Genomic DNA, 26039 nt, shown 5'->3' on the forward strand with positions numbered 1-26039 from the left:
CTGATCTGAACCCGAGCGGTGTTCAGTTATTGGACTTCTGTGCTAGTTACAGCTTGTCCATAACGAACACCATGTTCAAGCATAAGGGTGTCCATCAGTACACGTGGCACCAGGACACCCTAGGCCGTAGGTCGATGATCGACTTTGTGGTCGTTTCATCTGACCTCCGGCCGTATGTCTTGGACACTCGGGTGAAGAGAGGGGCGGAGCTGTCAACCGATCACCACCTGGTGGTGAGTTGGATCCGATGGCGGGGGAGGAAGCTGGACAGACTCGGCAGACCCAAACGTACTGTGAGGGTCTGCTGGGAACGTTTGGCCGAGTCTCCTGTCAGAGAGATCTTCAACTCCCACCTCCGGCAGAGCTTCGACTGGATCCCGAGGGAGGCTGGAGATATTGAGTCCGAGTGGACCATGTTCTCCACCTCCATTGTCGAAGCGGCCGCTCGGAGCTGTGGCCGTAAGGTTTCCGGTGCCTGTCGAGGCGGCAATCCCCGAACCCGGTGGTGGACACCGGAAGTAAGGGATGCCGTCAAGCTGAAGAAGGAGTCCTATCGGGCCTGGTTGGCTTGTGGGACTCCAGAGGCAGCTGACAGGTACCGGCAGGCCAAGCGGACTACAGCCCGGGTGGTTGTGGAGGCAAAAACTCGGGCCTGGGAGGAGTTCGGTGAGGCCATGGAGAAGGACTATCGGTCAGCCTCGAAGAGATTCTGGCAAACCGTCCGGCGCCTCAGGAGAGGGAAGCAGTGCCCTACCAACGCTGTTTACAGTAGAGGTGGGGAGCTGTTGACCTCAACTGGGGATGTCGTTGGACGGTGGAAGGAATACTTCGAGGATCTCCTCAATCCCGGTGTCACGTCTTCCATTGAGGAAGCAGAGGCTGAGGGCTCAGATGTGGACTCGTCCATAACCCAAGCTGAAGTCACCGAGGTAGTCAAGAAACTCCTCGGTGGCAAGGCACCGGGGGTGGATGAGATCCGCCCTGAGTACCTCAAGTCTCTGGATGTTGTGGGGCTGTCTTGGCTGACACGCCTCTGCAGCATCGCGTGGCAGTCGGGGACGGTGCCTCTGGGATGGCAGACCGGGGTGGTGGTCCCTCTTTTTAAGAAGGGGGACCGGAGGGTGTGTTCCAACTACAGGGGGATCACACTTCTCAGCCTCCCTGGGAAAGTCTATGCCAGGGTACTGGAGAGGAGAATTCGGCCGATAGTAGAACCTCGGATTCAGGAGGAACAGTGTGGTTTTCGTCCAGGCCGTGGAACACTGGACCAGCTCTATACCCTCTACAGGGTGCTGGAGGGTTCATGGGAGTATGCCCAACCAGTCCACATGTGCTTTGTGGATTTGGAGAAGGCATTCGACTGTGTCCCTCGCGGCGGCCTGTGGAGGGTTCTCCGGGAGTATGGGGTCCGGGGCCCTTTGCTAAGGGCTATCCGGTCCCTGTACGAACGGAGCAGGAGCTTGGTTCGTATTGCCAGCTGTAAGTCAGACTTGTTCCCGGTGCGTGTTGGACTCCGGCAGGGCTGCCCTTTGTCGCCGGTTCTGTTCATGATTTTTATGGACAGAATTTCTAGGCGCAGCCAGGGGCCGGAGGGGGTCAGGTTTGGTGACAACACGATTTCGTCTCTGCTCTTTGCGGATGATGTTGTCGTGTTGGCCTCATCAGGCCAGGACCTTCAGCATGCACTGGGACGGTTTGCAGCCGAGTGTGAAGCGGCTGGGATGAGAATCAGCACCTCCAAATCCGAGGCCATGGTCCTCAGTCGGAAAAGGGTGGCTTGCCCACTTCAGGTTGGTGGAGAGTTCCTGCCTCAAGTGGAGGAGTTTAAGTATCTTGGGGTCTTGTTCACGAGTGAGGGAAGGATGGAACGGGAGATGGACAGACGGATCGGTGCAGCTTCTGCAGTAATGCGGTCGATGTACCGGTCTGTCGTGGTGAAGAAAGAGCTGAGCCGCAAGGCGAAGCTCTCGATTTACCGGTCAATCTACGTTCCTACTCTCACCTATGGTCATGAGCTTTGGGTCATGACCGAAAGGACAAGATCCCGGATACAGGCGGCCGAAATGTGCTTTCTCCGCAGGGTGGCTGGGCGATCCCTTAGAGATAGGGTGAGAAGCTCAGTCACCCGGGAGGAGCTCAGAGTAGAGCCGCTGCTCCTCCACATCGAGAGGGGTCAGCTGAGGTGGCTCGGGCATCTGTTCCGGATGCCTCCTGGACGCCTTCCCGGGAAGGTGTTCCGGGCACATCCCACTGGGAGGAGACACCGGGGGAGACCTAGGACACGCTGGAGAGACTATGTCTCCCGGCTGGCCTGGGAACGCCTCGGTGTCCCCCCAGAAGAGCTGGAGGAAGTGTCTAGGGAGAGGGAAGTCTGGGGTTCTCTGCTTAGACTGCTGCCCCCGCGACCCGGCCCCGGATAAGCGGTAGAAGATGGATGGATGGATGGATTTCATTACCTAAAAAAAATTATTATAAAAACAAACTTAAAAGACAGAGAAAGTGAAAGAAGGACAGCAGGCTGTAAAACCGCTTCTAAAATGCTCCTGGGGAGACAATTCACCATCACTCTTAACCAAGAGAAGAGGAGGTAGTTGTCATCTGAGGAGTTTTAGAGAATGACGTCCCTTTCTCTGTTAACAGAAATGCTTGTTGTCCCACTCATGACTGCAATCAGTTTTCAGATGGAAATGTGTTCCTAACTAAAGTACCTGTGCAGAGCTAAGCTCTGTGACCAGATTAGTAACACTTTAAATTATGACACTTCTCCCAGGGCCCATCATTAATTCAGTCAGTAATGCTGGACAGCGATGTTGTTGTGTTGCCTGAAAATTAATGAGTATCATATCAAAGGAGATACTTGATCAAACCATTTTATCTGAATAGGTTGTATACATACTGATAACCAAAAACAAAGCACTCATCTATAATATATTTTTTTTTTGTTAATAAAAAAAAAACACTTTCCCTGGTCGACCATTTGTTTTTCCTCATTCAGTCTCTCTCCCTCAGGCAGGGTCAAAGTGAAACTGCACTCAGTTGCATAATCATGTAAGGCCACTTTTTATAACAGTGGTACATTTCACAGTTAGTTCAGCATTTTAAAAACACTCGAATAATTAACGTCGATTTCACCACTAACAGAATTCATGAATGCCAGGCAAAGCAACAGTTCCTCTTTAGAGTACACAGTATTTTACAGTTACGTAAAATTCATTCTTAAGAATCATAATGCACCATTACTGATAACAGTTGGAAGGATGCACGCTTTGTTGAACAGAAAATGCTTCAGTCCACACCAATGTAAACACATCGTTAGACTGCATCTCAATTGGATTATTTATACTATGCACTTTTCTGGCACTAAACCGTGCACATAAAAAAACCTGATTCCACAAATTGTTGTAAATGTATTGTAACAAAAATAAATTCGAAAAAAAAGTTAAATAAATTCAATTTATATAAATTACACTACATTATAAAATTAAAACAAGCAAACAGACAAATAAAAAGTGTTCTTCCAATATTCATTAAAAGAGTACATCTTCAAGACACATTTCAGCACAATATTTTCAATGCAGATTCAGCAACTCTAGTCTTGCATACTACATAACGGTTAGTCAGAGTGTTGTGCCAACAAACATAATTTAATGGAGGTGGTGAACCTTCGCTGAATAATCAGTGAACCTCTCCAGATTGCTCCACTGGGTAATACAAGAATTTAGGGGACAGTTACTTCCTTTTGTGTGCTAGGAGCTCACTGGAAGCTTGACCCCTGCTCCTAAGTTTAGCAATTATGTTGAGAATTTGACAACAGGAAGAGAGTGGGGGAAAGTCAAGAGTAAAAGACTCCAGGGAATGGGTGAAATTGGACTGCCTTTTTTATTAGTGGTTCATCTCATGTGCCACTGACAGTTCCATGATTTTTCATGGTCAGTCAACAAATTCAGTCCTTGAGTACAAGGTTTTAAGCCACCGTGCATGGTGTTACCTTTTTATATTGTACATTTATATATTATTATATATTTATTTTAATTTCACCAAAACTCACAGTTTCAGCACTCATAATAACACACACAGTTGGAATTAAAACAATAGGAGATGTAGTGGATTCCTGCCTGAACTGAGTAATTTCATATAGTGGTGATGCTTTTGGAGGCAAATACGGGCTTCAGTTGCTTTGTTGTTGAGCTATCAAAGAGAACGGCCTCTGTCTAAATACACACAAGAGATCTAGGTCATTTACCCTCACTACCAACTTACAAACAGCAGTGTTTGTTTACATGCTGATGTCATAAGACCTACTGGTCATCTTTGTGTATCAGATTACTTCACTTTTACATTACACGACCATGAAAACAGATATTCTGAACTCCAGCCTCTCCCAACCGGTGTTGCTAATGTCATTAGCAACACATTTTCCATTACTACAAGTTGTCTGAGCATCTGACCAATGGAGTCTCATATGTCACTGTCAGTAATGAATCAACACGAAGACCTAAATCATATGCAAAAGGTCAACCTCATATGATAGGAGAAGCTGAGAACCCCACTGCAGCCCTTGTGCCCAAAATAGCAGAGGCTAATATTTTAACACTAGACGTGTAAACCACGTAGCCACCGGCCACAACAGCACTGAAACCTAAAACGTGGAACTGGCAAGGTCTTTTTTGGTTATGCTTTGCATGAAGGTGTACCACACAAAATTATTTTTATCCTTAAAGGAGTCATGATTTTTTTTTTTCACCTTTTTTAATGGGGTAATCTTTTTTAAATGTGTACTGTGTATTATTTTTCTCATGAGGAGGCATCTGTCATTAAGTGAGCTGCAGCTGAAGATGATCAGCGAATACACATTTTGGTCTGTTCCTCACAAAGCTATAACATGTCTTTAGAATACAGTAAAAGTACAGACTACAAACTTCATCACAACTGCATTTGCTGCAGCATTGTTCTAGTACCAGCTAAACAAATGAACAAATAAATAAATATTAAAAGCTAAATACAATGCTAGGTTTTTGTTTTGTTTTGATTTGTTTTTTTACATTTAAGTTGCCATTTCAACTAGGGGTATTTCTGTTTTTATTATACTATTTTTGATCAAATAAATGCAGCTTTGTTGAACATAAGTGAATACAAATAATAATAATAATAATAATAATAACATATGACCCCAAACGTTTGAATAGTAATGGATATTATGCAGGAGACTGGAGAAATGTTTGCTTGTGAAAAAAATCATTTTATCAGAATATATGGATACTAATGAAGGACCTTCGATGTAGAAAGATGTTTTTAAGAATCCACATGGTGTAGTTAATGCATCTACCAACAAAGCATAACAAGGCCAAGCTAACCAGCCAAACCTTGACCCCATGATTTACACTGCAGCCATGAACTTCCCCTACTTAGACAAAATCTAATTTGCAGTCCATATGTAAACAGGCATGAATGGAAATACAAGTCAATAATACAGACCTTCAATCTTATAGACATTTGGCACAAAGCAAAAGCTACAGCTCTGAATGGTCCATAGACTTTCAGTCTGGTTTAGTTACTGCGTATCTGAAACAACAGCCTAATATCCTGAGAATCAGCAGAGGAATTGAGGAGGCTGCTCACACAATGTCAAGCTATCAAAACACTGGGGGCTTAAACAATCCTTCAAAATGCCACACAGAAACAATCATGTGAGCAGATTATTTGTACTTCACAATAGGAATCATTTGAATAACTTTTTGGAGCTTTAACTTAGAAATTCATAAACTCATGTTTTTCTGTAGAAGCAATGTGATTTATCTTGCATCACTTGCTGATCCCCCCATTTTCTAAATGCAATTTTCACATGCTCATTATTAAAGGAAGTGTTCACCTAAAAATTAAGATTCTGTCCTTATTAACCTGCCTTCATCTCATTGTAAAGGAGTATGTTTGATCTTTTCCTCTAGAATATAAATAACACCAGAAGTAGTCAGTTTGTGCTCTGTTCCAAGTTTTTGAAAGTCATGTAATATAATGCGCAAGAACAAATTATATTTGGTTTCTATGACAAACTATAGACAATGCAGTTTTAATTTGAATAAGAATCTATTTTTCCATCAAGCTTTCATCCAGATTTTTTTAAGGGAACATCCAATCATCAAAAATGTTTGGTATATTATTTCCCCTCACAACTATTAAAAGACAAAGAGGCCTTAAATAAAGTTTAAATGTGACATGTAATTTGTTCAATAATAACAGCTTATTGTTAAGAGATAGCTACAATAAATGATATATTTCACCCTAAAAAATATATATATATATATATATATATATATATTTATACTCCCAATGATGAAAAACATCAGTGCAAAAGCTAACGTCATCACTGTACATCTGCCTAACCTTAACATTTCCCCTGCTCCATTTCCAACTAAATCATGTTCCTCTGGAGGTTAAACAGCTCACATTACTGTTCTGTGCTACTGGGGTCAGCTTCACCAGAACGTCCCAGTGTCACAGAAGTTCCCTAAAAGAGCCTACAAGAGGCATGTCCCCCTTCACACTGCACTTCTCCTTTACTCCTAAAGGTTTACTGGTGTCAATAGTCCTGCAAAATCTCAGTAGCAAAGCCATGTTTCCTGTGTTGACAAAATCTCCCTTTGGACATAAACAGATTTGTGTTTTTTAGAGGCATGATCAAGTACACGAGCTTGTTTATTTTTTATATGTGGAGGAAAAGGAAATTGCTCGTTGTCTTTATTTGGACATGTTCATTCATGAAGAACCTCCCAAAAGCCCAGAGACGTATGCCAGATGGCAGTGTGTCTGCTAGCCAAACCACACCAAGCTGACTTCACTGTTACAATGTAACTAGTGCTGTGCGGTTTGACCAAAAAGGTATATACCGTTTTTTCAAAATTATACTGGTTTTCCGGTTTATGACGTTTTTTTTTTCATGCATAATCAGGTGTACAATGCATTTTCTGCTGGTTGATATTCCAAGACGTGCTTGCGGCTAAGGTGCTGGAGAAAATTGCTCGTGTTGCCGCCTTTGGCGACAATTTTAGCCCGACAGCACTTGCATAAAATGGATATTATATATGCATAATCGGCCTGCAGTGCATATGCAGTCCGCAGCATGGACTCACACAGTGCTTTCGATTCACACAGGACGTGTTTGCAGTCCGCTACTGATCCGCATCTGTTTAGTCCACAAACACAACATTTGTTCATTGTTTTGTTTTCATATCATGCAAAAAATAATAATAATATATATATATATATTTTTTTTTTTTTTTCTTTTTTTTCTTTTCAGCATCGTAAAGTCTTTTATCACAGAACAGTAACAATCTTTCATATAGACATTAGTTTAAACTCAATAAATATAAACAACGCATTATTCATGCATTTTATTTCTAGGTGTGTATAATAAGCTGCTCAAGCAAGCGGCAAAACATTTAAACACAATAATTAGCCTACTTTTCTTGTTAAAATATTTAAAATTAAAACACCACAGACAGAAACAGTCTCGTGCATTTTGCATTTAAATCTTTATCACAAGCAATCCAACGGGTCATATAATGAACTTTGTTTTTCTGCTTCCATAATAGTGAACATATATATTGTTTTCCTTGTTTATCTAAAAGTGCTCTTTTTCTTGTTTTAAAACTAGCCCAAAACCCATGTGGCTGCGTTTACATGTCAATCCATGTACATTTTTCCAGCGAACAATGCGCTTTCACTTTAATTCAGCGCCTGCAGCACAGCAAAAATAGACTCAATACGTTAACAATCGCTGCACTGCTGCAGAGCACCGCTCCTTGACACCTCGTGCAGCTGAAATCCGTTAATACGCACTGCAGACGGACTGTGTGAAACCGGCGTTATAACGTAACACCAGAGCACTGCTGTGTGTACCCTCACCACGCCTCGCAGTCACTGCTTAGAAGTGCAACATTGTAAAGGTCCGTCTTAAACCGTGTCTCGTGGCCGTGGTGCAGCATAACGTTCGTTCCGAACGCTAAGTAATTAAATACACCGGTATGGCGGTATATTCAAAATTAACATCGTAACGAAAATATACACCGGTTTTCGGTATGAACCGGTTTACCGCCCAGCACTAAATGTAACTTTAAAAGAACATTCTGGGATCAGCAGGGAACTACACTGCGACCAAAATGGTCGCATATGCGACCTTTTGAAATACCATTGCGACCCAAATTTTTATGGGTAATAAATAATATAAATAATATTATAATAATATAAATAATAATTCTGGGTTACAGTGAGGCACTTACAAAGGAAGTGAATGAGGCCAATCCATGAATGCTAAAATACTGAACATGAATTTAGTGTGGGTGGGAAAAATCTAACATTAACTTTTCTGTGTAAAGTTATTTTCAAGTTTACAACTTTGTTGCCATGGGAGCAAAATGGCACAAGCTTAAAAATTACTATAATAAATAAATAAATACAATTTCAACAACTTTCCGAGTCAAATAATATACAAGATTTAACAGAAGATTTAAGTTAATTGCTTTAATAAGATGACATGCATTACATTTCTGCTTTTAAAGCCTCAGAAATGTTTTTTTTTACCTATTGTTAAACCTATTGTTTTTTTTTAATTTATTTTAAGAACACAAAGGACAGATTGAAATTGTTGTGGCAGTCAACATTAATTCACAAATGCTGTTTTACTGTACAAGCCTAACTTGCACTGAACTTGGAATATTCCTTTAGAAAACACAAAAATAAAAAACTGCGTCAGAGGAAAAAGAAAATGCCGTTCATGCAAACAGAAACAGAAAAAGATCATTTAATATGCAGTAATTCTTTTCACATACTATTTGAGATTTAAGATTTTGAGCACAGCGTGTAAATGTACTGAAAGCAAAACTGGTTCAGTCCAATTATAAATCCATAAAGCCGTTGCACAATGTGGTAAAACAAGATCACACTTGCAGTGTAGACAGCTTTGTGGTTTTAATGGGGATAGATAATAGGATCAAGTTTTGTCACTATGCTTGTTTGCTCTGTGTGCAGTAAATCTGTCTAAAATCAAGATAAGATTAGTTCATCCCAAATCATAATATACTCCAAAAATAGTAAGCCACAGATGCCTGGAAGACATCATGATGTATATGTATTTAGAGGATGTTTAAAGTATATATCCTTGCTTAAAAACCATGGACTGGTGCCTTGTCGTGGCGGAACAGCTTGTGAGTCCCAATGACCCTGAGAGCTAAGCTGGCAGGGGCCTTGTACCCCTGGTAGCTTCAAGCAAGCCAGACAGGTCAAAGGCGAAAGACCAGACAAAACCCAGTCCACCCTGCTAGCCCGGCAGCAGGGGCTGGAATGCTGAGTATCAGAGCGCGTTTGCTATCACAGCACCTGAGTTGGTCTGTCTCAGCCGCCCGGTGAGCAGAAGAGCATCTCGCCAATGGTCACGGGGCAATAGACCTAGTCAGTTGGTCACTGTGGGGCAACTCATAACTACACCAACCGTCACACATCTGTAGCATTGAGTCCAGAGGTGGAAGTTTGACCTGGGCATGCATGTTTTCACTTATTTTGCCTGGGCGCTCTCTACTATGAGCATTTTATCTCTCCATTACGATGTTTAACATTCAGCCTCCACGACTGGCAACTCGGGAGCACTCTGTCCTTGAGAGAGCTGTCGTTGCTCGGCAAGGTTCGCATGTACAGCAGGCGTGACCTGGTCGTCATCCTGCAACTGTCGTGTACACTTCCATCGCATGCTGGAATGTGCGTTCTCTTGGCGTAAGTTCTGACATGGACTGCATCTCACCTCGTAAATCAGCTCTGATTGACGCAGAACTACTCCGACTTAACATCTCCATAGCTGCCCTGAGTGAAACCTGGCTGACAGGTGTTGGATCTGTCCAGAAAAAAAAAAAAAAAACTATACTTTATTCTGGAACGGATACCCAGACGGTGACAGACCAATGCACGGTGTTGGCTTAGCAATCCAAAACAAGCTACTGTCCTCAGTGGAAAAACCTGTGCCCATCTCCTCACATCTCTCCTTACTGTGCCTGCACACAAACTGTGGCCCAGTTACAATCATAGCCACTTATGCCCCTACACTAACTTCTGATCTAGATGTAAAGGAATCATTCTACAATCAACTTAGCGCCATTGTTCAGAAGACCCCCTCAAACGAACGTTTGATGATCCTTGGTGACTTTAATGCCGGAGTGGGTGCCAACTAGTGCATGGCCTAACATTCTGGGAAACCACGGATATGGCAACATGAATGACAACGGTCAGCGCTTACTGGAACTTTGTAGCACCCACAAACTTTGTGTCCCCTCCTCATTCTTTCAGGGCTCAAGCTCCTCCAAGGTCACCTGGCGTCATAAACGTTCTAAGCGCTGGCACCAACTTGACCATGTTTTGGTGAAGCGTGAGCATTTGAAGGAAGTATCGCACTGCCAATCACTGCATTCAGCAGATTGTGACACTGATCACGCCCTTCTACGTTGCAAACTAAGGATGGTCCCAAGCAAGTTTCATTACGCCAGGCCCAAGCCTACTCCTCGTCTGGATGTTTCTGCAACCCATGCTCCTGCATCGCAGCATGCGTTCCAGGAACTACTTGCTTCCAGCTTTGACTCCTCACCTCCTCATGCAGACATCACGGCTGCCTGGCAGCACTTCCACTCTGTTACCACAAAGGCTGCATTCTCCATCTTTGGAAAGCGATCCAGATCCCAACCTGACTGGTTCAAAACCCATGCCAGCCTGCTCCTACCTGCAATTGATTCGAAGCGTTCAGCAGTCCTATCTGCAGCATAACACTCGCTCAAATAAGGCAGCATTGAAGCAGGCATGCCGCAATGTCCAACAGGTCACTCGCATAGCCATGCAGACTTACTGGAGCACACTGTGTGACCGTATTGAGTCAAGTGCATCCATTGGAAACATCCAAGGAGTCTTTGAAGGTCTGAAAGAAGCCTTGGGCCCAGTCCCTAAAAAATCCTCTCCACTCTGTTCCCTATCAGGTGAACTTCTGACTGATTTGGAATCTCAATTGGTGAGATGGGCAGAGCACTACAGCCTTCTCTATGCTCAGCCTGTCACAGCCAACACACTGGCAATAACTGCTGCTGTTCCTGAACTCTCCCCATGTCTGACCTGGATGCAGATATTACCATTGAGGAAGTCAAATTTGCAATTAAAGCACTGAAAAATAATAAGTCTCTTGGAGCTGACGGCCTCCCCCATGAGGCTTATAAGGCAGGTGGTGATGTACCCAGATGTCCTTAGAGATGCCAAAACCATCACCATCTATAAGAACAAGGGGGACAGTGCAGACTGTAACAACTTCAGAGGAATATCTATGCTCAGTCTTGCTGGCAAGATATTTGCTCACACTATTCTACCACGTCTACAAATCCTGGCTGACCAGATCCTCCCCGAAAGCCAGTGTTGGTTACGTGCTGGCCGCTCCATAACATACATGGTGTTCTGTGTTCGACAACTACAGGAAAAGTGTATTGAACAGCATAAACCTCTGTTCTTGGTGTTTGTAGATTTGACCAAGGCCTTTGACTACGTTAGTTGATCTGGACTTTTCCTTATCCTACAAAGACTTGGTTGCCCTCCAAAGCTACTGAAGGTGGTCACTGAGTTTCATGAGGGCATAAAGGCAACCATACAGTCTGAAGGCACTCGCTCTGAAGAGTTCCAGATAAGGTGTGGGGTAAAGCAGGGATGTGTCCTTGCTCCTACCCTCTTCGGAATTTTATTCTCTGCCCTACTACGCCGTGCCTTCCCTGATGACTCCGGTATCCTTCTACACACCCGCAGCTCAGGAAAACCGTTTAATCTGGCCAGACTGCGGGCGAAGACCAAAGTACGCCATGTTCTGGTACGTGAGCTGCTGTATGCTGATGATGCTGCCTTTGTTGCCCACTCAGAGGCAGATCTACAACTACTCTGTTCATCTTTTGCCGCTGCATGTCTAGAGTTTGGTTTGCAGATTAGTCTTAAAAAGACTAATTATTATTCTTGCCCAACCTGCAACCCTGAACCCTACAGTATACATTAATAACACATGTCTATCTGTTGTAGACAAATTCACCTACCTGGGTTCCACAGTATCAAACAACAATAACCTTGACGCAGAGCTTGAAATGCGAATAGGGAGGGCATCATCAATGTTTGGAAAATTGAGCAAGCGTGTCTGGCACAACAAGTACCTCTCATTGCTCCTCAAAGTCCGTGTAAACCATGCATGTGTACTTAGCACCTTACTATATGCAAGTGAGACATGGACAACATACAGGAAGCACGAACATCGCCTCAATGCCTTCCATTTTCGCTGCCTTCGCTCCATACTGGGTGTATGCTGGAAGGACCATGTGCCAAACTCTGTGATACTTGAGAGAACTGGTTCCAGTGACCTGTACACCATTCTTTGTGAACGCCACCTCTGCTGGACTGGGCATATTTGTAGAATGAAAGACACCTGCCTCCCAAAAATCTTGCTATATGGCGAGCTGGCAAATGCCCCCTGCAAACATGGTCACCCCCATCTTTTTAACAAGTAAATTCTCAGTTTAACACCTTAATTTGGTGTGACTAATTATGGGGGGAAAAGTCCTAAAATTCTAAGCACTTTTTACACACCCTTTATGAACCTGTAAGTCCTCTTATAGTAAAAATGTGTTAATGGTTTTATAAAAAAAACTATTGCGAGTGAAAATAGTTCCAAACAAAGCAACAGCAGAACTGTTGTGCCCATCTGAGCAACACACAAGTTTTTTTTTTTTTTTTTATTACTGAATGAGTTCACATTTTTGAATGAATCAAGTGAGCCAATGATTCAGTGACCCATTTCAGACATTTTCATTTATTGGTTGAAATTTGAATGAATGACCGAATGACTACTCCATTAAGACTTGCCACCACCTACTGGCAGTTTTCATTTCATATTTAGAATATAATTTCATTAAATAAATAAATAAATATATAAAATTAAAATGTTTATGGTATAAAAAAGAACCTATACGGAACCAAAATATTCATTTCTAAAGCTATTTTAAAGCTATCATTTTGCTTTGTAATTAATTTGCAATTAATTTGCACATTAATTAGAATGCAAATTTTAAATCAAACACTTCCACTCCCTGACTGCGGGTGTCGCTGTTGGACAGTGTTTTCTCTTCTTCCTGTTGGCCTTCTGTAGCTAATCGTAGCTCCGTGTACCCGTTTTATTTTATTTATTTTTTTCTCTAGAATCTTTATCTTACTATCACTCTCTTTTTTTAAAAGTGATGAAATATAACTTAATTCACACCATATTTCTGATATTATCGATCAATCTTATCAAATTAATTTTGATCGTTCACTTTTATTTTATATCCGTGAGTGCAGTACACCTGCAAAGCGTTAGCACTCGTTACCTTGTCAGTAGCGTTTTCATTCGAACCTATCACTGTTTTCTTTTCTCCTCTCCTCTCTCTCGCTCCAGTTTTTCACAAGTTCATCAAAAACCGCAGTAAGAATATTTCATCAAGCACGGTGAGTAATGGCTTCTCCTGCTATTGTTATTTGCACCTCTTGCCACATGTACACTTTATCTATCTCTGTCGCAGATGAGGGATTCACATGTGATAAATCCAGGGAAGACAAGTATACAAACTTTAATTGATAACAGTAAGAATGTTAGGGCTCTAGATAAGGCTTTGGATGCGTCTAGCTCAGGGATTCCTGTACATTGTTCGGTTCCGGCAACAGCGCCCCTGCAGCAGGGCAACTGGGTGACAGTGAGGCAGCGTAGTCGTGGGTCAAAACGCCGCTCTTCTGTTCCGATCAAAACATTAAACAGGTTCTCCCCACTCAGTGCTGCACCCACTGAGAAACCTGATGAAAGTGCTCTAGTTATTGGTGATTCTATTGTACGGAACGTGAATATAGAGACACCAGCCACCATAGTCAAATGTTTACCGGGAGCCAGAGCGCCTGACATCTTGGCAAATTTAAAAGTGCTGGCTAATGCTAAATGTAAACACAGTAAGATTGTTATTCATGCCGGCGCTAATGATGTTCGACTTCGCCAGCCGGAGATCACTAAAAATAACATTAAAGAGGTGTGTGAACTTGCAACCACGATGTCAGACACTGTAATATGCTCTGGTCCCCTCCCTGCTTACCGTGGTGACGAGATGCATAGCAGATTGTCATCACTCAATGGCTGGATGTCTAAGTGTTGCCCACAAAATAACATAGGTTTCATAGACAATTGGACGAGCTTTTGGGGCAGACCTGACCTGTTGAAAAGAGATGGTCTTCATCCCTCCGGGGGTGGCGCCACTCTTCTCTCTAGAAATATGGCAAATAGTCTTAGTGTTTATACTTGACTAACTGGGGCCCAGGTCAGGAAGCAGACAGACTGGTTAAACCGACCGTCTGCTAGCTGCCTCACATCACAGAGGTCAGCTAATTCTAAGCACATAGAGACTCTTTCACCCAGATATCACACTATAGAGACTGTGTCTGTTTCCCGAACTAGAAAATACAAAAAGCGTCCAAACCAAGTTAAGATTAACAATTTAATTGAGGTTCAACAAATAACAAAACGGATGCAATATGGATAAACAAATGATAAAGCTTGGCTTATTGAATATCAGATCCTTTTCTACGAAAACACTTTTTGTAAATAATATGATCACTGATCATAATATAGATGTCCTCTGTTTGACAGAAACCTGGCTAAAACCTGATGATTACATTATTTTAAATGAGTCCACCCCCCAAGATTACTGTTATAAACATGAAAAAGGCAAAGGGGGAGGTGTTGCTTCAATTTATAACAATGTTTTCAGGATTTCTCAGAGGGCAGGCTTCAAGTATAACTCGTTTGAAGTAATGGTGCTTCATATAACATTATCCAGAGAAACAAATGTTAATGATAAATCCCCTGTTATGTTTGTACTGGCTACTGTATACAGGCCACCAGGGCACCATACAGACTTTATTAAAGAGTTTGGTGATTTTACATCCGAGTTAGTTCTGGCTGCAGATAAAGTTTTAATAGTTGGTGATTTTAATATCCATGTTGATAATGAAAAAGATGCATTGGGATCGGCATTTATAAGACATTCTGAACTCTATTGGGGTTATACAACACGTTTCAGGACCTACTCATTGTCGAAATCATGCTCTAGATTTAATACAGTCACATGGAATTGATGTTGATAGTGTTGAAATTATGCAGTAAAGTGATGATATCTCAGATCATTATTTAGTTTTGTGCAAACTTCATATAGCCAAAATTGTAAATTCTACTTCTTGTTACAAGTATGGAAGAAACATCACTTCTACCACAAAAGACTGCTTTTTAAGTTATCTTCCTGATGTATCCAAATTCCTGAACAGAAACTATGGATTCTCTCTTTTCTAGCACTTTAAATACAGTTGCTCCTTTACGCTTAAGGAAGGTTAAGGAAAACAGTTTGACACCATGGTATAATGAGCATACTCACACCCTAAAGAGAGCAGCCCCGAAAAATGGAGCGCGCCTGGAGGAAAACAAAACTAGAGGTATTTCGTATTGCTTGGCGGGAAAGTAATCTATCCTACAGAAAAGCATTAAAAACTGCTAGATCCGATTACTTTTCTTCTCTTTTAGAAGAAAACAAACATAACCCCAGGTATTTATTCAATACAGTGGCTAAATTAAAGAAAAATAAAGCCTCAACAAGTGTTGACATTTCCCAACACCACAGCAGTAATGACTTTATGAACTACTTTACTTCTAAAATCGATACTATTAGAGATAAAATTGCAACCATTCAGCCGTCAGCTACAGTATCGCATCAGACAGTGTACTATAGACCCCCTGAGGAACAGTTCCACTCATTCTCTACCATAGGAGAGGAAGAATTGTATAAACTTGTTAAATCATCTAAACCAACAACATGTATGTTAGACCCTATACCATCTAAGCTCCTAAAAGAGGTGCTTCCAGAAGTCATAGATCCTCTTCTGACTATTATTAATTCCTCATTGTCATTAGGATATTTCCCCAAAACCTTCAAACTGGCTGTTATTTAAGCCTCTCATCAAAAAAAACACAACTTGACCCCAAAGAACTAGTTAATTATAGACCAATCTCGAATCTCCCTTTTCTGTCCAAGATACTAGAAGAGGTGGTATCCTCACAATTATATTCCTTCTTAGAGAAAAATGGTATATGTGAGGATTTCCAGTCAGGATTTAGACCGTATCATAGTACTGAGACTGCTCTCCTTAGAATTACGAATGACCTGCTCTTATCATCTGATCGTATCTCTCTATTAGTTTTATTGGATCTTAGTGCTGCGTTTGACACAATTGACCACAATATTCTTTTGCATAGACTTGAACACTTTGTTGGCATTAATGGAAGTGCATTAGCATGGTTTAAATCGTACTTATATGACCGTCATCAGTTCGTAGCAGTGAATGAAGATGTATGGAGTACCTCAAGGCTCAGTACTCGGGCCGCTACTCTTCACGCTTTATATGTTACCCTTGGGAGATATCATCAGGAAACATGGTGTTAGCGTTCACTGTTATGCTGATGATACTCAGCTCTATATTTCTTCGCGGCCCGGTGAAACACACCAATTTGAAAAACTAATGTAATGCATAGTCGATATAAAAAACTGGATGACGAGTAATTTCTTACTGCTAAATTCTGAAAAAACAGGTGTTAATTATAGGACCTAAAAACTCTGCTTGTAATAACCTAGAACACTGTCTAAGACTTGATGGTTGCTCTGTCAATTCTTCGTCATCAGTTAGGAACCTAGGTGTGCTATTTGATCGCAATCTTTCCTTAGAAAGCCACGTTTCTAGCATTTGTAAAACTGCATTTTTCCATCTCAAAAATATATCTAAATTACGGCCTATGCTCTCAATGTCAAATGCAGAAATGTTAATCCATGCATTTATCACCTCAAGGTTAGATTATTGTAATGCTTTATTGGGTGGTTGTTCTGCACGCTTAGTAAACAAACTACAGCTAGTCCAAAATGCAGCAGCAACTTACTAGAACCAGGAAGTATGACTATATTTGCCCGGTCCTGTCAACACTGCACTGGCTCCCTATCAAACATCGTATAGATTTTAAAATATTGCTTATTACTTATAAAGCCCTGAATGGTTTAGCACCTCAGTATTTGAATGAGCTCCTTTTACATTATAATCCTCTACGTCCGCTACGTTCTCAAAACTCAAGGCAATTTGATAATACCTAGAATATCAAAATCAACTGCGGGCGGCAGATCCTTTTCCTATTTGGCGCCTAAACTCTGGAATAACCTACCTAACATTGTTCGGGAGGCAGACACACTCTTGCAGTTTAAATCTAGATTAAAGACCCATCTCTTTAACCTGGCTTACACATAACATACTAATATGCTTTTAATATCCAAATCCGTTAAAGGATTTTTAGGCTGCATTAATTAGGTAAACCCGGAACCGGGAACACTTCCCATAACACCCTACTGCATGTACTTGCTACATCATTTGAAGAATGGTATCTACGCTAATATTTGTCTGTTTCTCTCTTATTCCGAGGTAACCGTCGCCACCAGATCCAGTCTGTATCCAGATCAGAGGGTCACTGCAGTCACCCGGATCCAGTACAAATCCAGACCAGATGGTGGATCAGCACCTAGAAAGGACCTCTACTGCCCTGAAAGACAGCGGAGACCAGGACAACTAGAGCCCCAGATACAGATCCCCTGTAAAGACCTCGTCTCAGAGGACCACCAGGACAAGACCACAGGAAACAGATGATTCTTCTGCACAATCTGACTTTGCTGCAGCCTGGATCTGAACTACAGGTTTCGTCTGGTCAGAGGAGAACTGGCCCCCCAACTGAGCCTGGTTTCTCCCAAGGTTTTTTTCTCCATTCTGTCACCGATGGAGTTTCGGTTCCTTGCCGCTGTCGCCTCTGGGTTGCTTAGTTGGGGTCACTTCATCTACAGCGATATCGTTGACTTGATTGCAAATAAATGCACAGACACTATTTAACTGAACAGAGATGACATCACTGAATTCAATGATGAACTGCCTTTAACTATCATTTTGCATTATTGACACACTGTTTTCCTAATGAATGTTGTTCAGTTGCTTTGACGCAATGTATTTTGTTTAAAGCGCTATATAAATAAAGGTGACTTGACTGTGACGAGTGGGGCGGGGCCGAGAGCCGTGGGAACAGGAGTGAGGCCGGTGGAGTGATTGAGAAATGAGCGACACCTGCTTGACCCACCGGTCTAGAGTCCCACGGAGGAGATGGAAGGATATAAAACAGGAGCGACGACAGTGACGGACGAGAGAGGACCAGGCCTGGGCTTTAGTTTGTGTCTGCTTTTTATTTGTGCGCGTCAGTCGTCCGTGAGGGGTTACTTCTGTTACTTCTGCCATTACTTCTGTTTTGTGTTTATTTTGTCATTAAAGTTTTTATTTGATTGTCCGCCAGTTCCCGCCTCCTTCTTTCCGATGATTATGAAGTTTGTACATCGTTACAAACACATACATACATACATACATACATACATACATACATACATAGATTTTATATATATAAAATCTATCAACAACAAATGCATTTTTAATAAACCAGGCCTTTTTAAATCATTGAGGTCCATAAAGTAACTACAGAAAGTCATCATTTGCATTCTCATTCATCTCAATAGCATACCTTGGTTTAAATATGAAGATTCCTACAAAAATCACCTACTATAATAAACATTGTCCTATCCACATAATGGATGTCAAAGAGCACAAAGCAGTATAATGAGAGCAATTTAGTTTTTTCCGTTTTCAGTGTAAGCAGTGCCTATGAGTGAGTGTTCAATAATCAGTAAACGCTTCCCTGAGAAAAAAATATTTGCGAAGCCTTTAACTTTCCCTGATTATTCACAGGCTTAGCTTTTGTCTATGATAATCCAATATTATTATCAGAATCCACCTCAAACAGTGCCATCACAAGATTGAATACAGATACAATTTATGAAGAACAGACACTGGCATAGTTTACATTAGATACATTACAAACTGGTTTGCTGTTACCACAACCAATTATCCACACGGGTGTTAACAGGTCAGCACTTAAATAATACCTATGCTGGCATAACAGTAAACCATTTTCTTATCATAGCACAAACCAAACCACACTGTCAGCTTTACTGCTATTATATGATCTGCAGCTTCAAATTCAACACTGTTTAAGTAATCGAATAAGGTTTAATTATTATTATAAGGAATAATAAGTTAATGACTGATGATTTCTTTCCTTACACCCAACAGAAGATGCCCACAGTGGCGCCCACAGTCATCCGCACATGACATGCAGGAAAAAAATATTAGGCTAAATCGTGTGCACGATTTACTAATTCGTTCCCTCAATGTACTAAAACGTGCACACAAGTAAATCGAGGGAACGCAATAGTAACCGTTGTAGTACATTGAGGGAACAAATTTGTAAATCATGCACACAATTTATTTATATTTTCTTGCATGTCATGTGCGGGGCTCCGTAGGTTTCCCCAGAAGCCAATGCTACAGTATATTGGTCTCATCAACAGTGGAGCAGGCAAAACCAATAAATCAACAGCAAAAAGAGAGGCATGATAGAGATGAGATGACACAGGAAAAAACCTAAACAGATTAAGGGCAAATCCTCTTAACAAGTATGTCATTCACACTACCAACACTCCATTTCATTCAGACCGATTAAAAAATAAATAAATAAACAGCACACATAACAGTGCTCAACACTTTGAGAACAATGCACACTAATGACATCATGAATGATTCACTGGTCAAAAATATAACCAGAAAAGATTAAAAAGGTATCAAATTTTGAGACTGAGAGATTATAGCAGTGATGTAGACACTGAGAGATTATATCCATAATCATGGATCCATTAATATAATTCTTTTAGGCTTGCTAATGTAATATGATCTTGATGATTGAGTCTTTAGTGCACAAATGCATTAGTACAGAACAGCCAAATTTTCTGAGGCTTTGTACACATTCTAGTGCTTTTTTTAATTAAACTAGTCAAACTTAAATATTTTACCTAATAAAAAGTCTACTATGCAGACACTTTTTTTTTTATTGCATTACTTTTCCCCAACACTAAAACAGAATTAAATATACATTTTACCGAATTCATACACCATGGTACCATTTTTGTACTGCCTTTATCTACATAAAAAAAGCTCTATAGACACTATACGTTCTATTACAGACAAAATGCCTGTCTGAACAAAGCATAGGTGATGTACTATCCCTCAACAACTTGCTGCTCTTTCATCATAAGTTCATTATTTAAAGGTTACTGCACCATTAGCAGCACTGAAGGGAATTGGTTGAGTCAATGTTGCCGTGTCAGGCTGGTTGGCATGCCCAAACAAATAGCACAGAAAGTGCCTCAGTAGTGACAACAAACGAAAAACTGCACATCAAATCGGAAAAGGGAAAGTTTTTTTTTTACATTCAAACCCACCTGGCTAAAACCAAAAACCTAACCACTATACCACAACTATAGTTTCAGAAAGCGGTCTGTCCTTATGTAGTCTCTAAAGTCACACTTAAGCATCAAAGACACGTTCAGGACAGTGTCGCAGTATTGCAGTCTCTGCATTCACATCTGTTTCTTTTCTGGGGCAGTATTCATGAGGGAAGGGTAAAAAAGAAAGACGCTATTTAAGAGACCTAAAATGGGGTTGATGAGTGAAAGCGTTCAGGTTTGGGTTGAAATACTGTAAGTCCACAAGAAAGCCTTGCCATACCCCCATGCTTCAACCACAGTTATACAATACTATTGACATGACTGAATATTAAATGTTAAACATGATACTGAAATGATCTTTTTGTGCAGTGACTGATATTCCTTGATGAACATTGAATAATTAATTTTTCATGCTGTAGGTGTCATTTGGTGTCATTTAAAAAAAAAAAAGATACTTTTAAATGAAATACAGTTTTATACATGTTTTTGAAAAATGTTGTTACATTTATATGTTGCAATACTACATGGTTGGTAAAACAGATAATGGGAAAATGAAATATTCTTTAAATTAACAATATTGGTGATGGCACCATACTGGATGCATGTATAATATAACAAACCTGTCAGAAAAAAAAAAAAAACAGATTCACTGAGGCCCTGTCCACATGTGGGTATATTCAAAACAGCAGCTTTTTCTTTGCGGTTTGGCCATTCGTTCACAAGAAAGTGCAGCACCAGGTCACTGAAACAGAACATTTATTGAAAACTCCTGCCAGGGTGAAGATTTTCAAAGATTCTGGTTGCAGTGTTATCGTGTAGACAATGAAACCGAATATTTTGGAGCATACACTTATCTCCACCAACTGTAAACATTTTTTCAGGCTTCTGATTGGCCAACATGGCTTTACAGTTGAAATTATATCACCACCTGCTGGCTTGGCAAACTCTAGACTTTGCTTCAGAGCATGCTCTTGCGTTTTCATGTGGATGGAGATTTTTTTTTTAAACGGATAAAGGAAAAACTATCCAATCACCTTCTCAATGGCACACAAAGCCATTTCACTTTCAACTGTGATCAGCTGTGGTCATTTTTATTAGCTCAGCATGAAAAGATCTTTCCTTGACCATTTCAGTCATTGGTAGTGCAACTGGAGCAAACAAACAACTATGGAAGGCACTGTCAGAAGATCTACGGTATAAAGTTGAGGACAGGTACAAGTCAGAAGATGTATACGAAAAACTGAATAAAATTCAAAGGCTTTATCAATGCCTAGAAGCACAGTGAAGTCTATTATACAGAAGTTATTTACTCTATTTGGAAGCTATTTTGGTACAACACAGACCCTCCCATAGATTAGGATGTCACTCCAAACTGGATGAAAGAGGCGAAGGAAACTGGTCAAAGGCAACCAAGAGGCCTTCAGCAACACTGAAGCATTCCTACAGTGAAGCATGGAGGTGGTGATATCCTGTTATGGGGGTGTTTCTCTGAAGCAGGGACTGATAGAAGGAAAGGCAAATGAGGCAAAATACCATCAAATTAAGGAAAATCTGCTGCCCTCTGCCAGAAAGATGTCAATGGAATGAAGGTTTACCTTCCAACATGATAATGACCCAAAGCACACAGCAAAGCTGACCACAAAGTGGTTGAAGGAGAAAAAGGTGAATGCCCTTGCATGGCCTCAGTATCGCCACTCCCTATGTGCAGAGTACACAGTTTGTGTAGGGCACCATCTCCCAGGGGGAACCAACCCAGTTGATAAAAAAAACAAATACCTTCCGTTCTATACTAATAATAAAATGAACACAGACACACACACATACATCTCATTATAAAATAAAATGCAAATGATCATAACTGATGGACAACTACCTATGAAAAGACATCAACTGAGAAAAGAAAAATTAAGCCTGTGCATCATTTTCATAATCCTGTGATGACATTTTTTAATGTCTGTATAATTTAACCACCAACAACGCATCTAATATTCTTTCTGAGATTCCACGTTCTCTTACCAAAATGGTTTTACTACGAATAAACCAAAAAAAAAAAAAATCATAGTTCTTGTTTACCACAAATTAACCATGGTTTTGTTACTTCAAAGTTTACAAAGTATTCGATTTTTTTGTGGTTATAAAAACAGACCTAAGCCAACGACAATTAAAAAATTACTTTAAATGCATTATATAAAAACAATGAAGTAATAACGATACATGTCAATGTTAAAATAATGAAACCATGTTAAAATACATAATGTAATACAAAACAAACAATTTATGTACATTACAAATGGCTGCAAAGGGAGCCAAAGGCCTGGAAATGGCTGCTGTTACACTTACAGGACGATCAAATCCTTGTTTAATATTGACCAAACATTTAGGCAAATTCAAATATTTAATTTGTGGCCACATTTTTGCAATAGAAATACTACAGCCTCTGTAATTACTTCAACAAAAACATGACATCACAACCCTTGCAAAAATTTACCATGACTTTACTGTAGTAAAATTAATTTTCTTTTGCATGATTTCGGAGTGCTTGAGACACTAAAATCAATCAGACAACTGTATTATTAAAATCATAGCCATAGTTAACAGTCTATAACTAAACTTGTAATTTGTAAATAATATAATTCAATTACAATTAATTAATTAATTAATTGACATATTTTATTAAAGTTATATTTTGTCCCATATGGTGGGTGCTTTTTTTTTTTTTTACTTCCATAATATTTGATGGAATTCTGCTTTAGGGCACCCATCTGGCCAGCAGCGACCCTGCAAGCCCAGACATAAACCCCACTGGAAATCTGTGGAATGACTTGAAGACTGCAGTACACAAATGCTCACCATCAAATTTAACTGAACTCGAGCAGTTCTGCAAAGAACAGTGGGCAAATATTGCAAAGCCTAGATGTGCAAAGTTAGTAGACAAATATTCCAACAGACTGTAATTAAAGCAAACGGTGTTCCAACAAAATACGGACACAAAGGAGTAATCATTTTTCCAACTCAGTGATTCTGTTCTTTTTATTGTCTGTTTTTTTTTCAAGTGACAAAAGGGGGGTCAAGTGACAGCTACGAAGAGATGGAACAGTCTTCCGTCTTACATTAGAGTCGCTCCTACTCTTACATTTTTAAAAGATCTCTGAAGACTCACCTTCTATGTTTAGCTTTTGAGACTGCAGTGTGTTGAGGCATTGATTCGGTTTGTGCTGTTTTAGATGGTGTTTTATCTGTTTTGATGTTTTTGTTTTCATATACGAGTAATATTTCATTATTATACAGCACTTTGGTCAATGCTCTATTGTTTTAATAGTGCTTTATAAATAAAACTAATCTACCCTATGTTGGTATTATATCTTTCTCTTGGACGTTATATGTTCCACTGAGTAAATGCAGCTGGATAAAACAAAAACTGGATGCAAAGCAACAAAATGTGATTCTTTTAAAGGGGGATGATTCCTTTATATACCCACTAAAACGGATCATATGACGTTGCCAAAAAGAACAATATTTGGTGTATTTGGTGTAATACAATGTCTTTAATCAGTTTAAGGTTATAAAAAAATAAAACATTTTCCACATACCATACATTACTGTTGCTCCTCTATGGCTCGCCTTTCTGAAGCGTATAGATTTTTACAAAGCTCATCGCTCTGAAAAGTGCAGTGTGATCTGATTGGCCAGCTATCTAGTGAATTCCTCAAGCGTATGATGGAAATGTTACGCTCCTTACCAGGTTCAAGAAACTTTCCTCTGTAAAATGCGCTGCACACACTCGAACATTTGTTTTGTACTGTTCTGGAACAGTGTTGTAAATCAAACTTAACCACTGATTTCTAGTTGTGTCCTCTTTTGGAGGGCCAAACAAAGTAGTTTGGCTATCCCAATGAAACATACAGCGTCTCAACGATGGCAGCAGCCGCAACGATACTATAGTCTTGGTGTATAAATTTGGGCAGCGTTATGCAAATCTTCCCAAACAGTGATGTAGACATTGTGGGGTGTGTCTTTTAAGAAGGCGTGGCTTAGCGTTCACTTTTATAAAGAATATCTCTTTGGGTTTAAGACTTTAATCTCTGCGACTTTATGGATCGTCTGTATGCACAAACAGATTTTAACACTCCAAAAACAAAGGAAAACATGAAATCGCATCATATGACCCCTTTAAATGTATCCAGACACTTTAAATGTATCCATACACACTTAAATGCTGACATTTAATAGTGCATGCAGATCAGGCCCTTCAATGATTGTTCACATGAAGGCTGTATAAAAATGCAGTAGTTGGAATCCCTGTATGTAAACAAACAGCAGCAGGGAAAGAAAAGTTGCACTTTTTCTCAGAAGTCTGTCTTTCTTGAGCTGGCTGTAAGTAAATAGGTGATGACATGGCTCTGAGAGCGACAAGCATCTCAGGTATCTGATTGGTGTGACAAAGCCATCTAATCCTCGGGCAAGCCAGGTAGACGTCACACCCAGTGAAAAGGGTCAGACATATTAACTATGCTGGACAAACCAGTTAGGAAGGGTTTGACAATGACTAACCTTTCTTTCAGGTTAGAATAGGCAAACAAAGGTCACAGAATTTCACTTTGGTTTTAAAAACCTATTGTATAAAACAAGCATAAGGTGATTTTGTTTTTACACCATGTGCAAATCAAACACAACATACCACAGCTGAACGAAACTGAAACCAGATGAAAATGCATGTGAGAAAGTTCAAAGTACATATGCAGAGTACCTGTAAATGAACAGCTACAAATAACAGTTGAATGAATTACAGCTACATGTTAGAAACTCCCTGTCTGCAATCATTGAGATGTACAACACTGCACATTTGCTTCATGAGAAATAGTTTAGGGTGAGACTACAGAGTTATTATTGGTGAAAGGTCCTTGGAGAACATGGATTACAAATAATAATAATAATAATAATAATGATAAATAGAAAGAAAGAAAGAAAGAAAGAAAGAAAGAAAGAAAGAAAGAAAGAAAGAAAGAAAGAAAGAAAGAAAGAAAGAAAGAAAGAAAGACTTTGTGATAGCAATTGGAAAGGAAGGTCTTGCTAGATGTAGAATAAGTTATTACACATTGATGAAAGATTATGATATGCACCAATGCATCATTCACAATAAGACCAGGTACATGTACATGTATTCATAAAGTAAACTGGGTTGAGTTCATGCTGACTTTAAGGTGATACACAATTTTGTAAATCTGCCAATTTATAAACAACATTTTTATTTTTAATTTTTTATTTATTTATTTGCTTTTGTAGTGGCTTTACATGGTTAGGCTCTTTTCAATAATATATTAAGCGTAATTTTAATAATATAATAAACATAAGGCCTCCCAATTTTTAGTACAAATCCATTTACATAATGTTATTAAATATTTTTTTAAAACAAGTAAATATTATTGTGAAAAATAAATATTTAATTAAATAAACAAGTCTTTGGATAAAGTGGTTTATTAATGAACAAACTCTGAATTGTATTAAAAAATAATA

General features: G+C 40.1%; 1 protein-coding gene across 3 annotated transcripts in view; it reads right to left on the bottom strand.

The window, feature by feature from the left end:
* LOC132133461 (microtubule-associated serine/threonine-protein kinase 4-like) overlaps positions 1 to 26039 on the bottom strand; it is a 133593-nt gene that overhangs the window by 106378 nt on the left and 1176 nt on the right. The gene's annotated exons all lie outside the window — the stretch shown is intronic.

Source organism: Carassius carassius, chromosome 4 (assembly GCF_963082965.1).
Source record: "Carassius carassius chromosome 4, fCarCar2.1, whole genome shotgun sequence".
Classification (NCBI taxonomy): Eukaryota; Metazoa; Chordata; class Actinopteri; order Cypriniformes; family Cyprinidae; genus Carassius; species Carassius carassius.